The sequence below is a fragment of the Anopheles moucheti genome (assembly GCF_943734755.1).
Source record: "Anopheles moucheti chromosome X unlocalized genomic scaffold, idAnoMoucSN_F20_07 X_unloc_4, whole genome shotgun sequence".
NCBI lineage: Eukaryota > Metazoa > Arthropoda > Insecta > Diptera > Culicidae > Anopheles > Anopheles moucheti.
The window spans coordinates 1,109,291-1,122,500 of record NW_026453548.1 but is presented as its reverse complement, the minus strand read 5'-3'; positions in this window follow the sequence as shown (position 1 = coordinate 1,122,500).

Below are 13,210 nucleotides of genomic sequence, written 5' to 3'. Positions count from 1 at the left end.
CTCAGAGGAGACTCAGACGGCAGCGGGAAGCCGGCCTCCGCTAAGTTACGTCGAGGTGGTCGATAAACGGACCGGAGCCGTGTGCGCCAGCACACAAACGGCCCCGATCCCGGCGACCAAGTCTCTGAAGACGAAACTCAAGGCGTCCGCCACAGCATCCCGGAAGGCCCAAAAGCCACCTGTTGGGGCAAAAGCTGTTGCCCAACCAACAACAGGCCAGGTGAGTAAGGCCAGCGCTCGAGCGAGCAATCGTGCTACGCCGTCTGCTGGGGTGGCAGCTTCCGCCCACAAAACAGCAGGCCCAGCCAGCACGGGGCATTCCGCGGAACAGGGGTTCGCGTGTCAAACTAGAAAGGGCCGGAAGCCGAAGACTAAGCCGGAAGCTACCTCCAAGGTGGCGAAAAAGGACAGCTCTTCGGTTAAGGCGCCGCCGAGGCAACCTCGTGTTGCTGGGCCAACGAGTCGGAAGACCATCGAACAGGTTCCGAAGACTCAGCAGCTCAAGCGCACCCCGAAGGCCCGATCAGAAGCGATTCTGATCAACGCGGGCTCGGAGGGGCAAACGTATGCCGACATTCTGAAGGGGCTCCGCACTGCGGAGTCTCTGAAAGATTTCGGCAAAAACGTTAAGCGCATCCGGCGGACGCTAAAGGGTGCGCTTATAATCGAACTGGCTCCTGGCCGCAAGGCTAGCGAGCATATCAGCTTGATTGGCGAGTCCCTTGGCACCAAAGGAACGGCGAAGGCGTTGGCACCGACAGTAATGTTCGAGTGCAAGTACCTCGATGAGGTATCAACGCCTGAAGAGGTTAGCGAATCCCTTAAGGAGCAGTTTGCGCTCGCAATCTGCCCTTCCACCATCAAGGTGAGGAAGGGATTCACTCCGGGCACGCAAAACGCTCGTTTTCGTGTCCCGCTATCCTCGGCCGCACCCTTGGTGGATTCCGGCAAAATCCGCGTTGGCTGGACTGTCAACCAGCTACATGTGGTGGAGGCTACTTCGTCATGCTTCCGGTGCTTACGCGTCGGTCACGTGGCGAAGTACTGCACAGGCCCCGATCGGAGCAAACTGTGCAGCAACTGCGGCAGCGAAGGGCACAAACGTAGTGCGTGCCCTAATCCGGCGAGATGTTTGGACTGTAAAGGTCCAAAGATGTCACGACATGCCACCGGGTCACACCAGTGTCCCAACCGGCGTGTGAAGACCACTCGTGGGGTTTCGAATGCTTAAGGTTCTGCAGTTGAATCAGAACCATTGTGCCATGGCAATGCAATTGCTATGGCAGCTGTCTGCAGAGCAACAGTCCGATGTTGTGCTCGTTTCCGATCCATACCCCGGACCTTCCGGGAATGGTAGTTACTTGTACAGCGATGACAAGACCGTAGCCATAGTACCGACTGGTCGGTTTCCTATCCAGCAGGTACTTTCCACGAATATTCGTGGATTCGTGGCTGCGGTCATCAATGGCATCGTATTCGGCTGTTGCTATGCGCCTCCATCATGGACTCCTTCGGAGTTCGAGAGTTATCTCGACCTTTTGGTCGTCACTGTCTCAAACAGGAGCAAAGTCATCATTGGAGGCGACTTCAATGCATGGTCTTCTAGCTGGGGCAGTGACATGAGCAAACGGGGTGAGCCTCAGAAGCGCAGAGGGGACCAACTCCTCACAGCGTTCGCTGGGCTCAATTTAACACCTCAGAACGTCGGTAATTCGCTTACCTTCGTTCGTCCAGGAAAGGGTTCCATAGTTGACGTTACGTTTGGAAGTCCGAATCTGGTTCAGGAATCGACCTGGGCCGTGTTGAAAGACTTCACTTACAGCGACCATCGGGCGATTAAGTTCACCGTTGGTCGTACGCCCGGAACCGCCAGCAGTACTCCAACGGCTGGTCCGCGAAGATGGTTGACAGCCAACTTTGACAAATCGGTTTTCCTGGAAGCTCTTAGGTTCGATGCAGATCGGACCGAGATAACTAACGCGGAAACTCTCACGCAGGTTCTCACTTTCGCATGCGATGCTACCATGCCACGGCCAAGAAGGGAGGCGGGACGACGTCACCAATCATTTTGGTGGACGGCCGAGATCGCTGAACTTCGACGCCATTGTCTACGGTGCAGCCGCAGAGCCCAGCGCTCATACGGAAGTGCGCTCCAGGATCAACGCGTGAGGGAGTACAAAGCTGCTCGACGTATGCTTAAATATGAGATCAAACGCACGAAAAAACGGTTGTTCAGCGAACTCATTGAGTCCGCGGACGAGCAACCGTTCGGGTCCGTCTATCGGATCCTAATGCGTCTCATAAAGGGAGGCCGTACACCCGCCGAACGAGATCCGGAACGACTGCGCACAATTGTGCAAAGTCTATTCCCCACACATCCAGAAATGGAGTGGCCGGTTTACCGAGTGGAGGGATGCCAAGCATCCACTCAAACTCGGCTCTCGTTGGATGCAATCAAGTTGATAGGTGAACAACTGGTTGCGAAGAAAGCTCCGGGACCGGACTGCATACCAAACGTTGCCCTTGCGGCAGCGATGCAACACCACCCGGAGATCTTTCAGTCGGTCTACCAAAAGTGTCTGGACGAAGGGATCTTTCCCGACGTCTGGAAGCGTCAGCAGCTTGTGCTAATCCAGAAGCCTGGGAAACCCCCAGACGACCCGAGTTCGCAGCGACCCATCTGCTTGATTGACGGCCCAGCCAAGGGTCTTGAGAGAGTCGTCCTCGACGATCTCAATGGTCATATTGAACGCTCCAAAGCACTATCCGATCGACAATACGGTTTCCGAACCGGTAGATCCACGGTAGATGCTATGCAAGATGTGGTGGAGATTGTATCTCCTGCTCGACAAAGGAACCGCGGTAATCGTCGGTTTTGTGCAATGGTCACGCTTGATGTCAGAAATGCCTTCAACAGCGCAAGCTGGGTGGCCATCGCCGAATCGCTACAGAGAGCCAAGGTTCCCGAGTACCTGTACAACATTATTGGCGACTACTTCCGTAACCGTGTGTTATTGTACAACACTGCAGACGGTCCAGTTGAGTGGAAGGTGACCGCAGGCGTTCCACAAGGCTCCGTTCTCGGGCCAACATTGTGGAACCTTATGTACGACAGCGTGCTGTCGTTACAACTGCCCACTGGATGCGCACTGGTAGGTTTTGCAGACGATATCGTACTGATGGCCGAGGGGAATACCATCACGGAAGTTGAGGAGTCAGTAATGGAGTCGATTTCGACTATTGAACTCTGGATGCGGAGCGTCAAGTTGGAGTTAGCCATGCACAAGACCGAATACATAGTGGTCAGTTCCCATCAAAAGGAACAGCGATCCAGTATCACTGTCGGCAATCAGGTCATACACTCCCGGCGGACTTTGAAGTACTTGGGCGTCATCTTCGATGATCGTCTCGAGTACACCCACCACATCAATTATGTGGTGGAGAAGGCCACCAGGGTTATGACCGCGCTCATGCGCATGATGCCGAACAGGGCTGGACCGCGGTGCAGCAGACGACGCGTAGTGGCAGCAGTAGTGTCCTCTATAGTTCGCTACGGAGCCCCGGTGTGGGTCTCCGCCCTACGTTTTGAATGTCGGAAGCAGTGGCTAAGACGCCTGCATAGAACTGTGGTGCACCGAGTGATAAGCGCGTTTCGTACAACCTCTCACGATGCAGCGTGTGTGGTATCAGGGATGATGCCGTTGCACATACTCGTCGATGAAGAGGCGCGAGTGTTCCTGAGAAGGAAAGAACACCCCGAGCTCATCAGTACTGCGCGAGCAGTCGAGCGAGAGGTTTCGATCCGGGCCTGGCAACAGGAATGGAACACCTCGCAGCACGGAGCGTGGACTCGGAAACTCATCCCGGACATTGGTTTTTGGCTACGGAGGACGCACGGCGAGACCGACTTCTTCCTGACCCAATTCCTGACTGGGCATGGGTTTTTCAATGAGTATTTCGGTCGGATGGGATTCGCGGACTCGAGTGACTGTGACACTTGCGGCCGTGTTGAAAGTCCGGAGCATCTACTCTTTGAATGTACGCAGTTTACTGATGTGCGTGCACGTTTGGAGATAGCGTTGGGAACTCGGGTTTCACCTGATAATATTATCGCCCTTATGAGTTCCAACCGTTCCATCTGGAGTTCGGTACACAACGCTATACGAGTCATCATGACTCGACTCCAACAGCGCAGTATCAGAGTTGACCGACGGCGTGGACGACGGCAGTAATGTCGGAATCCATTCCCGGTCTGAAGTTGTTCGCTATATGGAGGGCCCTTGGGTCGCCATACAGTGTTATACCGTCGTGCCGGTTTGCGGTACCTGGGCCACCTCAGACAAATGCGACTGAGACCCCGGGGGCGAGCCGTCGTTGCGGGTGAGTTGGACATACTTCATTAATAGGCAACTAGCCCTAGGCTAGCGGTCAATTAAAGTTGTATGGACGTGATCATCTCTTACGCCTGACATCTAACCAATGTTCATCGCGCGGTGCCGTGGGAGACTTGGAAGCATAATGTGGATAAGTGTACCCAGAAGGCCTATCGCTGACGTAAATGCCCTAACGGGCCATCCGGCATAGGTTCTGAGGCTTGAGGAGTTGTTAGTCCGTAGGCGCTTCGGCGAATCGGGCAGTTCCCTGACTGTGGTGGTTCCTGTCTTAACAGGCATCCTTGGCAAGGATGTGGGTTTCTCTATGAAGATTCTCTCCTCTGACAATCCAAAAGAAAGAAAGAAGGTAGCCAAATGCCTCGTCATCTAATTAGTGACGCGCATGAATGGATTAACGAGATTCCCTCTGTCCCTATCTACTATCTAGCGAAACCACAGCCAAGGGAACGGGCTTGGAAGCACTAGCGGGGAAAGAAGACCCTGTTGAGCTTGACTCTAGTCTGGCATTGTAAGGCGATATAGGAGGTGCAGCATAGGTGGGAGAGTCCTTCCTCACGGGGGGGCTCGCCTCTGAGATACCACCACTCTTACTGTTGCCTTACTTACATGATCGGGTGGAACAAGCGCGGGCCCCAGGTCCGGGTCGTACGCCCACTCCCTTTGCGGGGGGTGTCAGCGGCGGCTCGCCTGCGGCTGCCCAATGCGCCGTGTTTCTAGTTCAGCGTTCAGCATGTCGCTGGGAGGTGCCGCCGGGGCGTGTGTCGTCGCATCGTCGTCGCGCGTCGTCACCGGTCACCGACCGCCGCCGTGGCCCGCAAGGGTACAAGCGTGCGTACGTCGGTGTTCCGCGTGTTCTGTCGCCGTTCGATCGTTTGCGGCGATCGCTTTCGCTCCCGGTCCCTGGCGCCGCTCGGCTCGAAGACATCTGAACAAATTATTCGGTCCATGTCATGGACAGTGCCAGGTGCGGAGTTTGACTGGGGCGGTACATCTCCAAAACGATAACGGAGGTGTCCAAAGGTCAGCTCAGTGTGGACAGAAACCACACGCTGAGCATAAGGACAAAAGCTGGCTTGATCCCAACGTTCAGTACACTCTGGGACAGCGAAAGCTTGGCCTTACGATCCTTTTGGTATTAAAGAGTTTTTAGCAAGAGGTGTCAGAAAAGTTACCACAGGGATAACTGGCTTTTTACAAATGTCACCGTTTATTCAATCAAGTTGAGTTGATAAACAATCGGGACGTCCCCCCCGGCAGCCGTTACCCGCGAGGGATGGACTGCCGGGGGCCCTACTGCCTGAATAGGCGTTCGCGCCTAATATGGCCTTAGCGGCCATTTGTTATAGTTTCCGCCCTAGCTTATAAGCAAAACTTATATTATAGCTGGGCGTTCGCGCCTCTTTTGTGCCGGGAAGGCCTTTCTTCAGTATTTTCCAACCCTAGATGTTTAATTCTAACGGGCGTTCGCGCCTCTTTTTGCCTTAGCGGCCTTCAGTATTATCCTGCCCTTGTGGCATTGGGGATTCGTCCCCAGCGCCCTCTGGGAACGCCTCAACCCCAAAGAGTGCCCACAAATAATCTGTGGAGCTAGGCGTCTCACACTCTTTCAACCTGCGCCGCGCACGATGCCGACGCACATTGTCTCTTACGCGTCGTTGACGCTCCTCACGCTCCTCCATTTCCACCGCACTGAAGGGCGTCCCGTCCGGATGCCTTGGGGGTGGAGGCTCACCCCTCGCCAGACGTCGCTCCACCGTCAATTGCCGACGCGCCTCGTTGCGCCGGTTGTTACGCGCCGCAACCACCTCATCATGCGCCGCATCCAGCCGTCGGGCCGCAGCAACCATCTCGTCATTGGCACTGGTCGCTCTCTCCACGTACCAATCCTGTTGGAGCGCCGTGGTGATTCGCCGGGCCATATCACATATGGCACTCCAATTTTCCCGGCTGTTCAGCAGGAACGACTGGAGACTGTCCGGTGATACGATGGCCACATCGCCCTCGCCCAGCACCTCCGTCCGCACGTCAGCAAAGCGCGGGCAGTAGAAGAACGCGTGCTCAGCCGACTCGACGACACCCGGGCACCGCACGCAGTCCGGCGAGGGGGTGAATCTCTGCACATGCAGGTATTCATGGAAGAAGCCGTGGCCCGAGAGAACTTGGGAGAGATGAAAGGTCATCTCCCCAAACCGACGGTTCTTCCACCCCTCGATGTCCGGGATCACCCGGTGTGTCCACGCCGTGAACCGGCTCGCCGGTGCCAACGCGTCCCATTCCTCCTGCCACTGACGCAGTGTGGCCGCGCGCTCCTCCACTCGCAGTTGACTCAATGGCGCGCCGGTGGTTTGATGCTGATGGTAGCATCGAGCGTCCTCCCGGATCTGCAGGCAGATCGGGATGACGCTAGCCAGGACCGTGGCGACCTCATATCTCACCGATATGAAGGTCCTGGCTACCGGCCTTGCATACTGCGCCTGCACGTTCTGCAGCATCCGTCTGCACCGCCTGACGTTGGTGGCCTCATGCCACACCGGGGCAGCGTACCGGAGCGTCGAATCCACCACCGAGGACAGCAGCCGCCGCTTCGCTCCTTTGGGGCCTCCGTGGTTCTGCATCAGTCGGGAGATCCCCTTCGCCGCACGGAGTGCCTTCGCCGTGGCGTACTCGACGTGCGGGGTCCACAGCAGATGCTCGTGCAAAACCACGCCCAGGTATTTGAGGCTCTGCGTAGGCAGCCGCTGTATCCCCTCGATGGCGACCGAGGGCTGCGCATAGCCCCGCCGCATTGTGGACACCATGATGATCTCCGTCTTAGCCGGAGCAAGATGGAGATGACGCTCTGCCATCCACGTGCTGATCATCCGGATCGCCTGCTGCGCAAGATCAGCCGCTTCCTGCGGCGTCGTGCCGCCCGCCAGCACCACCAGGTCGTCCGCGAACCCAATCGCCTCCACGCCGTCCGGGAACGCCAGCCGCAGGACTCCGTCGTACATTGTGTTCCACAATGTGGGACCGACAATGGAGCCCTGCGGTACGCCAGCCGACACCTTCCTGCGCACCGGTCCTTCACTGGTCTCGTAGACCAGCTCGCGCTCGGAGAAGTAGCTGCGCAAAATTCTCCTCAACGCTGCAGGAACGCGTTTCTCCTCCAGAGCCGTGGCGATCGCCCTCCAGCTCGCCGTGTTAAAAGCGTTCTGGACATCCAGTGCTGCCACCACCAGACACCGTGGATCGCGTCCGTTCGTCCGGTGGAATGTGCGCGCAAACTCGCCCCGCTCGACGACCCGCTGGATGGCCTGGACCGTCGACCTCCCGCGACGAAAGCCATATTGCTCCGGCGACAGTTGAGGGGCACTGCTGTCCTCCAAATGATCGTTGAGGCGGTCCAAGACGCACCTCTCGAACATTTTCGGGACTGCTCCCTCAAGGAGCAGCGGACGACTCGCCGCAGGATCGCCCGGTGGCTTGCCCGGTTTGGGCACCAGGACTAGCCGCGCCTCCTTCCATTCCTTCGGGAACTCGCCTCTCTCCAGCAAATCATTGAACACCCGGGCAAACGTCGCCGGGTGCTCTCTGATTGCGGCCTTCACCGCGACGTTCGGGATCCCATCCAGTCCCGGGGCCTTCGACGGAGCCATCCTGTCGGCCATCGCCAGGATCTCCGCTTCAGTGACGGGTCGTAGGGCCTCCTCGTCGTCCGTCCGCTCGATGACTGGCCACTCGAAGGCGGGATGAGCCGGGAAGAGCGCGTCAACGATTGGCTCTAATACCGCTCGGTCGGTCTCCTGCGGTGTTCGGCCACGCAGCTTGGCCATCACCACCTGGTACCCGAGACCAAACACGTCGCTGTCGACTGCGTCAATCAGCTCCTGCAGCTTCCCGCTCCGGCTCTCCTGGATCGCTCGCTGCAGCTGTCGTCGCAGGTCTTGAAGGCGAGCGGTCTCCACGTCGCGGTCCGCCGACCCTGTGGCAGCACTAAGCCTCTCCTCGGCTAGCTCGCACTCCCGACGCATGTCGCCCAGCTCCGGAGTCCACCAGTACAGCCGTGGCTGTTGATGCTGCTTCGGCCTGCCTACCCTCTCCATGGTGGTGTCGCAAGCGAGGGTCAACGCTCCGACCAGCGCCTCAGACGTATCAGCTTCTGCGAAGCGACAGTCGACGAGGGCGGTCTTGTAGTCCTCGCTGCGGAAGAGGGAGGTCTTCCAGCGAATCCCGGCGTGCGACGCGATAGCCCCGCTCCCGTGCGTCTGCGATGGCTGATGCTGCTGCCGCTGTCCCTGCCGACCCGGCACACCGACGGAATACTCCACGTAACGATGGTCGCTGTGGGTGAAGGTGGAACTCACCCTCCAGGTCCCAGGCAAGGCGATCGAGGTGCTTGCGAACGAGACGTCCACGATGCTTTCGCGCGCAACCCCGTTGCCCATGAAGGTGGGTACGTTGCCGCGGTTGACAACATCGAGCTGCAGATGCTGCACCGTCCCCATGAGCGAGTGGCCCCTGGATGTTGTGCGGGGACATCCCCACTCCTGGCTCCACGCGTTGAAATCACCGGCAAGCACGATGTGCTGGTGACCAACCAACGCCATCTCCACCGCCTCGAGATAGGCGCCAAAGTCCGCTGGCCCGATGTTCGGCGAAACGTAACAGCTGGCAAAGGTGACACCTGCCACTGTGGCCACCACCAGCCCGGGATGGACGCTACCCCACAGGCGTTGGATGGGGTAAGCCCCGGTGGCGACCACTGCCACACTCTGCGCCTCATCCACCGCCCATCTGCCGTTATCCCGAGGCGGCTTGTACAGCTCGCAGGCAATGACGACGTCCACCCGCTGCTCCCGTGCCGTCTGCAGCATCAGGTCCTGTGCAACCCGGCTGCGCCCGAGGTTGATCTGCAGGACCTTCAGACCCGAGTGCAGGACGGATGTCCCACCCGGTGAGGGCCCTTGCAAACCGCGCAGCTCACCTCCGCTGTGCAGACTCGTGCCAGGTGGCCCGGTTGGCCGCAACGGATGCAGTGCGCCGATCTGTCGATCTCGCTCCTGCACTGGTGCCGCAGATGTCCGTGCTCCAGGCACTTGAAGCACCGCAGTTGTCCCCGAGTCGGAGGTGCCAGTCGCGTCGCCAGGCAGGAGGTGTGCAACACTCGCACATGCTGCTGGTGAACACGGTCCGCCACCTTGGCCGACATCTTTACATACGCCGTCTGCGTGCCGTTCCACGCCTTCGTGAGATGCACGGCGGATTCGCTCACCGACTCCGAGCAAACTGCTTTCACCGCCATCGCCACATCCGATGCAACCGCTAAAGGGTCCACCTCATCAAGGCGGACCTCAACCGTCTCCGTCACCAAGCGGGTGGTGGCCGGAGCTGCAGCCTGCGCGCAGACCTGCTGCACCCGTTCCAGGACTTCCTGCGCGTTGACGCCTTCTTGAAGGTCCATGACCAGCCGATCACGCGTCGTCCGTCGCCCGACTCCTAGCTTGGCCTGGTCTTCGGCCAACGACGGAGCACTGCGTATCAGCTGATACACATCGGTCCACGACTGTCCCTGTCCCGGGGAGACCTCGATGGCGTCCAGCTTCTTCTTCGCCTGCTTCCGTGGCGCAGATTGTGGACGCGGCATGACCTGCTGTTGCACCAAAGGCCGCTGTGGCTGAGGCCGTTGCGGCTGTTGTCGTTGCTGCTGCTGCGGTTGTTGCCGCTGCTGTTGCTGCTGCCGTTGCGGAAGCTGTGGCCACTGTTGCTGCCGCTGTTGCTCAGCCGTCTGCTGACGAGGCGGCTTACGGCGCACCACCTCGACCCAGGAGCCGCCATCCGTCGCCTGAGGTGGCTTGCTCGTTGCCGCCACCGCGTCCTGCTGTTGTTCACGCTGCTGCGTGCTCTGCTGCGTGGCCCGCTCCAGCTGCTGCTGCACAGTAGTTGGCTGCTGGTTCTGCCCGACGGTCTGTGCCACCAGCGCCGTCAACAACTCCCGCTCCTTCCGGAGCTCCTCGCGCAGCTGCTGATTGTCAGCAACCAGCCGCTCCTCCCGCTGCCGAGCCTCCAGACGCGCCTCGCGGAGGTCTTGCCGAGCCTGCTCAGCTGCCGCCTCCATCTGAACTCGCAGGAGCGTTACCTGCTCCTCCAGCTTTTTGACGACCGCAAGCAACATCTCGCTGTCGAGTTTCGCCTCGCTAATGATGCGTCGCACCTCGCTCGACGGAGAACCTCCAGTGCCAGTCACCAACCTGGCCGCATACTTGCTGGAGCTCGTGGCTCCACTAACAGCCACACCCTCCATCACCGGCGTTAGCGGGACAGTGAGCCGCTTGCCCGCGCTCATGGCCGATCTGCTCCTGGTGGTGGCTGCGCTCGGTTCGTCAACCGAGAGTGTTCGCGCCCTTAAGCCCCTGTCCATGGCCCTGTGAAGGCCAGCCTATCAAGGTTTTTATTTATTGTTATATTTGCTCTAAAACCAAAAATAAATATTAGTTTCGGAAAACAAATATTTAAAACCAATAAATATTTTGCCCGGGTTCGCCTCCTTATCCAGCGTTGAGATCACCGCCTGTCGGTATGCAACCCGCATACACCGACCCGGGTTGCCCGCCTGTACCGACGTTGAAATCTCCCAAGCGCACGGGTTGTTGTCGCCGCTACCGCTGAATCCGCTATCGTCCACCAGGTGACGCCACTGATGAAGTCTCCCGTTAGTTCCGATAGATGGCGCTGCCCCGTGTCTCGGCTAAGGCGAAAGCTCGGAGCCGAAAGCTTTGCCAATGACGCCGATGACGTCAGCACAAACGTCAACACGTCAACACGTACACACGCGACGATCCACCTGACGCCGCTCTGCCGCTGTTTTCCACGCACTTTTTTCTCAGTTTTGTGGCGTTTTCCACACTGCCACCGTCCGGAAAATTGTTCTTCGGCGTCGCCACTACGTAATAAACGTGCCACTTGATGTTTTTGTCGTCCCTTTCGCGAATAAATAGCACTTGTTTGTTCCCATACAAAATGTATGGGAGAGATTTATATCGCTTTTATCAGGCGAGCATCGTCCTGTTTTGTTATTTTTCCACCATTAAAAGGTAAAAGGCACTAAAACTCAATGTTTATAACACTTTTTAGCCCTTGTTTCGCAATTTTACACCCTGATTTTCGTATTTTAACACGAGCGACACAGAGGCACGTCCTAACACCGTGAATGACAGCTACGCACACACAGGGATAACTGGCTTGTGGCCGCCAAGCGTTCATAGCGACGTGGCTTTTTGATCCTTCGATGTCGGCTCTTCCTATCATTGTGAAGCAAAATTCACCAAGCGTAGGATTGTTCACCCTTTCAAGGGAACGTGAGCTGGGTTTAGACCGTCGTGAGACAGGTTAGTTTTACCCTACTGGTGTGTGCTGTTTGCCGCTATCTTAACGGAATTCCTGTGCAGTACGAGAGGAACCACAGGTACGGACCACTGGCTCAATACTAGTTCGACCGGACTTTGGTATGACGCTACGTCCGCTGGATTATGCCTGAACGCCTCTAAGGTCGTATCCAATCCGAGCTGATAGCGCTTCTCAAACCCATTAGGTGATCGGAAGCTAGCGGGCTTAACAACCCTCCGAGATCCGTCGGTGCTGCCCCGCGCACACTGACGTCTCATCCCCGCTATAGCACTAGACTGAGCCGCAACGGGCGGGAGCACGCTGCACGTGGAAGTACCTTACCACAGGGAACCCTGGTGGCTGTGTTTCCGTCGACCGTGGATACAACTAGTTTCGACACCTTCGACCGCCCGCAAACGACGGGACTACAGGCTGGGAGCTGCGAGTTGTAGAGATGCGTTCGCATCGATCCTCTCAGGCGACCCATGCTTGCTGGTGCTCGCGTTCACTTTGGGAATGGAGTGTTCGCGAGAGTGATTGTTGTGTTGTGTGTGTACAGTTGGTGCTTGCGTGCACTCCCATAGTGGAGTGTTCGCGAGCTTAAAACGCTAAGTCCCGATTAATACTCTCCTCGCAACATTATGTGCGTGGCTCCACGCCAAGTGGGATTAGCGGTGCGAAACGCGATTGGTAAAGTCGATGGTGATGTGCGTACCAACAGGCGATTTGTTAAGTCAAATGCGATCTGTGGTGCAACAGGCAATGTGTGTTTATTATCAGGTGTTGTTGGAAGTCAATACGATTTGACTTTCAAAAATTTTTCTAAGTCCCGATTTTTTTTCTCGTCGAGTAACTACAATGCACTATTTCTATCGCAGCGGACTTGCGGTTCATGGCCTAAATGATCGCGAACGAACACGTATTCGCAAAAAAATTTTTGTATGAAAAAGTCACCACTCGGGTACCTCCATACAAAAGTACCAAGTTCGGGTCGAGTGGTCGATGGACGTCGAAGGCGAAAATTTTTCATCATCGAAAATTTTTTCCAAAGTTGAAGCAATTGGGCCCTAGAGTATGAAAAGTGAAACCACGGATCGATTTGAGAAATAAAAATTTTTGTATGAAAAAGTCACCACTCGGGTACATACAAAAGTACCAAGTTCGGGTCGAGTGGTCGATGGACGTCGAAGGTGAAAATTTTTCATCATCGAAAATTTTTTCCAAAGTTGAAGCAAATGGGCCCTAGAGTATGAAAAGTGAAACCACGGATCGATTTGAGAAATAAAAATTTTTGTATGAGAAAGTCACCACTTGGGTACCTCCATACAAAAGTACCAAGTTCGGGTCGAGTGGTCGATGGACGTCGAAGGCGAAAATTTTTCATCATCGAAAATTTTTTCCAAAGTTGAAGCAAATGGGCCCTAGAGTATGAAAAGTGAAACCACGGATCG